The sequence below is a fragment of the Urocitellus parryii genome, chromosome 12, assembly GCF_045843805.1.
Source record: "Urocitellus parryii isolate mUroPar1 chromosome 12, mUroPar1.hap1, whole genome shotgun sequence".
NCBI classification, from domain to species: Eukaryota; Metazoa; Chordata; class Mammalia; order Rodentia; family Sciuridae; genus Urocitellus; species Urocitellus parryii.
In genome coordinates, this window is record NC_135542.1 from 94536013 (window position 1) to 94541212 (window position 5200).

The 5200-nt window shown below is 39.9% G+C and overlaps 1 non-coding gene across 1 annotated transcript; it reads right to left on the reverse strand.

Moving 5' to 3' along the window:
* Nucleotides 1-577: 577 nt before the first annotated feature.
* Nucleotides 578-786, reverse strand: LOC113188922 (small nucleolar RNA U3). The gene has a single exon (XR_003301595.1). It is a non-coding gene; the product is annotated as a small nucleolar RNA U3 (small nucleolar RNA).
* Nucleotides 787-5200: the final 4414 nt, after the last annotated feature.

The following is a 5200-nucleotide window of genomic DNA, read 5'->3' on the forward strand; positions in this document are numbered from 1 at the left end:
AAAGATTTCTTTTGATTTCTATTCCTTTATTAGCTGATTCTTCTGGATTCTTAGGAAGTTTCTGGAGAAGCCCAAGCGTATTTATTTATTGCATAAATATTAGAGTCAGTCCCCCAACCTACCCCTTGTACTTTGCCTATCTCTCCTCCCTGGAGCCCACTGTCTGCCCTGGTTCAACCTGATGACCTAAGTTGAGGGTTGTGGCTTCCTTTCTCTTGTGGCCCTGGCCAGTCTCCTTAGTCACCTCATCTTCCTACCCTAATACATCCTTGTTCTGCCCTGTGATCTAAACCTTCCGGCCTCACCCCTGCTTATCACTTTCCTGGGCAGCTCCCTGTCTACCTTCCTATAAACTCTAAACCCATGGGCATTGCCTGCTGTCCCTTCATGCAGGATGACCTTACATGTACTCCTCTCCCCAACCTTGAGGTTTCTGTTCAAGCAATACTAAATCTCTCTAGGTTTTCAGATTGTGTCATACAGAGGACAAAATAAGGATTTGCCTTTGTTAACAAATTTCAAAAAGAAATATGTTTCCCTTTTTAATTTTATGAAATACATAAGAAATATTTAAGAAACTCCTCTGCCTGTGCTCTCTCTATTTCCCCAAAAGAAAGGAAAAGTCGTCATGGTGAAGAAGTGGCAGCTGCCACCAGGCAACACCACAGGCCGACCTGTGCTCAGGAGAAAACACTACCACTCATCTTCAAGGTTACCAGTAGCTTACACACTCAGTACACTTCACTAGCAGCAGATTATAGAAATGATCCTTGAAAATACATTCTTGGCCTGAAATCAACTCAGGTTTGTGTGGAAAAACACACACACATCTTGTTGAAGATAAGCTGTTTTTCAGAACTCGATATTGGGGGAAACTTTTAAAACTTATTACCAAGAAATACTTTCAAACAACTAACATAAACTTTTAATGAAATATTTCTGATTTTGAAAAGTAGTACTTAAGAAAGGTTTAATATGAAAATTTCTAATTAACATGTTGTTTTTCGGTAGCCACTATCTTTCAACTTAGAATATTAATGTTTATAGAAAGAGAAATGGAAAAGGGTTATTTGTGTTGCCTTGACACTGGGAAGTGCCTTTAGTTCAAGACCTAGAAGGGGAAGAAATGAAAAACTATGAATTAATTAGTGTCTTCAGAAAGCATGTGTTGAGATGTCTAGGACAGCCCCAAGCTGTCAGGGATGTGTGGTGGGATTCAAGGCACATTGTTATCACCTCATTTTAAAGCAAAAGAAGACACTGACTTCAACAGCATGAAGAACTCACTGACCCTCTCCTCAATGAGACTAGTGAAAACTTTTATGTATATTCATATGTATTTACATATCTCCATTTGAGGCCTCTGAAAATAGTCCTGAGGGCAAAGAACAAATGAAGAACTGTTCAGAACATCTATGAAAATTCAGTGAGAAACGTGAGAGTCTGTGGTATTTAAATCTGGACTGCCCTCTTCCTTTGCCCTCCCAACTCAGACGGGCAGTGATTCCACTCTGGGCTGCTGTAACCAAGAGCCCCTCACTCAGCACCCGGATGGAGGGCTTTCTCTCCAGGAGGAACAGGAACAGGACCTCAGCATCTGATCCTATCCCCAGCTACATCAATGAGAGCAACTCCTGAGCTGGTGAGATGGAGACATGGCGTTACCCTGCTTCTGCACAGCCTTAGCTCTTGGAAGGGAAGCTCACTTTATGCACAACTCACTGAGAATACTGGAGCCCTGCTCACTCTTGCCCTGGCTTGTGGGACAGTGGTTCCATTCCAGGGGAGTAGGCAAGGCAAGAAGGCCTGAAGCTATACCCTCCTTCTAACAAGCACATAACTCCAATAGGGTTTCAATCAGAAAGAAGCTCACCACCGTCTTCAGTCCCATATCCACAGCTCTGTCTCAGAGATCTGCCTTGGTAGAGAAATAAGCCTTAAAACAACTTCTGATCTCAAAGAACTGACTTTGAACAGAGAGACTAAAGATGTCTGAACCTATAGGTGTTGTTAAGACCACGGATTCGTGATAAAAGGCAAGCGGGAGGTTCAAGGTAGAGGTAAAGTTTCGATCTCTACCACTGCAAAACCAAACCAAAGAAAGAAAGAGACAAACAAACTTTGACCAATATTTTTTTCCACCTGTGCTAGATAGAGATTGAACCCAGCCCTCTCAGCCCCGTGGCCAGCATCTCGATTTCTTGATGGCAACATTGTGGAAAAACCAAGTCACAATCACTCAGCTCTATCACTTCTGGATTCCTCTCCCACATACCACGAGACAGTAAATGTTTATTGTTTTAAGCAACTGAATTTTGGAGTAATTTATTGAACAGCAAGATAGATATGCAAATAGTGAATACAAGTGTATGTATACATGCATAAATAGGTGTGTGCATGGCTTCTGAAGCAACATCAAGGTCTTTTTTAAATTTTTTTTTTTTTAGTTGTAGATAGACACAATATCTTTATTTATTTTATGTGGTGCTGAGGCACGTGCGAGGCAAGCGCTTTACCACTGAGCTACAACCCCAGCCCAACATCAAGGTCTTTTATGCAGGAAAGATATACAGCTTGAGGTCTTACATCTATTTTTCACTTTTGAGAATTTGTCATGCCATAGCCTGGGATCTGTCAAAGGTTTTGGAAGGCCAGCACCTGATTGTTTAGCACAGTATAAAATAGATTCACTTTTCTGGGCAGACTCACCTGAACCAGACTTAGGAGACTAATATGGCAAAATTAATGCTAGTTAATTAATTTGTAATAAAACACAAAATAATCATGCTGATCAGAATACCAGAACATTTGAGTCTCTGTGATGAGTATGTCTTTCTCTGAAGGCAAAATTAAATGCCAAAAAATAAGTAGATGTTACATGAACATAGAACAATGGGAGTTTAATAAAGGCTTCAAATGTTTCCTGCCAGCAGGTTAATGCTCACCCTTGGGATCACTTCATTAGCTGAATCAGACACCTTGACAACTACTGGCTACGACTCGATATGTCTCTTTGCCCCAGGATGGACTCATCAGTGGGCCTGGCAATTCCCCAAACCACTGGGCTAAGTCTCCTTCCTTTTCTGGCTGGTCACTGGCCAACTTTTCATGTTGTAACTCTAGTTTTCTAAACTACTATGATGACCAACCCCTCTTTATAATGAGAGATTTTTTTTGGGGGGGGGAGTGGGTTCATACATAGATCAGGTCATAGTCTCCTCTTGCTGGCATCTTTAAAGTAAATTAAAACAAAGCATTTTTAATGGGTAACTATATGAAGTGATGGTTATGTTACTTGGCTCAATTGTGGAAATGATTTCATAAAGTATATGTATGTCAAATCATCACACTGTACACCTTAAATATATACTTTTTTATTTTTTTTTTACTTTTAGTCATGCTCCAATAAAGCTAGAAACAAAGGACTTATTATGAGTCAGACATCTACCCAAGAACTTACTAATTCATTATCTCAATCTTGAGTAGCAGATACTGGGCATAGAGGCTGCAATAATTAGCAAAACAGACAAAAAATCCTGATGTAACAATAACCTGACATGGGGACTTTGCCTAGAATACTTCATTCCCTTATGTAATGATGTCCAAGCTCTCCTTCCTATGACTATAAAATATAGAAATAAATAAAGTTGTCTTCCTGTAATCAGTTTATGAAATGATTGAGCTGACTCTATGCTCTTTTGATTTTACTCCATGAAGTTGTTTGGTAGAATCATTAAAACCACAGCTTGTTCTTCATGCTAAGGTAAGGTCAAGAGAGGCATGATGGATATTGGGTAAGTAGGAACATGGAAGGGGACTAAATAAGATTCTTTAGGTACATTTTGTAAGTTTTGTAAAACTCTGCAAAACCTTCTCATCCTTAGATGGGTAGGGCAGCAGGGATAACTTGGGAATGTTAGAAAATTCTGCCTTCCTCCTGTGAAGGTCTATCATTATTCTCTGCCTCACCCATAGGGACAGTCCTAGCAAGGGTGATAGTCAAGTTGTTCTGAGTATAACAATATATAGAAAAATCCTCACTACCACCAGTCACAATTCTTTGCCTCTTCTCCCTTTTAAGCTTCCTTAAGTGTATGACATTTTTTTTTTTAAGGTGGGAACAATAGGCAAAATTCAGCCATTCTGAAATTTTGATTGTATGATTCCTTGTTATTTTTAGGATATGTTCTTGTTCTAATTAACAAAGCTGTAGTTAAAATAGAAGACCCTGTCTTTCCTCAAAGCACCTTGAATTCTGCCCTTAGAACCTGGTCTTCTTTCTTAGGATCATGTATAAGCTCATGGCAAGCCAGAGAACGTGGAAGCAGGCTACAGAGATTAGTTGTTTTCTGAGAATTTTGTTTTCATGCAAGGTCGGTAGAAAACTGTGGAAGGCTTTAAACTGGGAAAAACCAAAAATAATGTCTGCATTTCTGAGCTATCTTTTTTGGTTGCTATGTGGAGAAGAACCAAATGAGAGGCCAGACAACCAATGAAATAGTTGTTACTTGCAGTGATCTGAGGATAAAGGCTGGTAACATGTATTAGAAATATGGATGGGAAGATGAGAAAGCAAGGATTCTTGAGATATTTGATGGTGCCCAGCATAATTTTAGGCTATTTACCACGGAGAGACAGAGAAGAACCAAGATAGCACTTTTTGCCTCGAGCAACAAAATGGATGTTGAAGCCAATACTGGGAAGGAAGCTTAAAGAAGACTATGTTGAATGGACATGCTGAATTTGAGGTAACTTTCGGACACTGATTCGATAAAATGACCAATAATCACATTAGTTTAAGTATTAAATCCTTCCAGAAGCTCACTATTCCCGAGAAACACAAATTTCTTTTCATTTTGGTTTTGTTTTATGTTTTGGTTGCAGGGGTTGGAACCCCGGGGTCTTGTGCAAGCAGACTTAGCTGCCACTTAGCTGTACTCTCAGCCCCTCAAATTTCCTAACAAGACTTAAAATTTACATTTTTTTTGCTGGATCTCTCCTAGTTGCCTAGTCCAAACTGAAATTTAGTTCCTTAAAAGGGTAATGCTGTCTGTAATCTCAGGGACTTTGGCCAAGCTGTTTCTCAGGAGGAAGTCGCGAAAGAGAAGCTCTTGCATATTTTGTCCCATAACACCCACCATCTGGCTGCATTCATCGCATTGCTTTCTGGGAGTTGTAGTTTCTACCTGAGTGAGCCAAC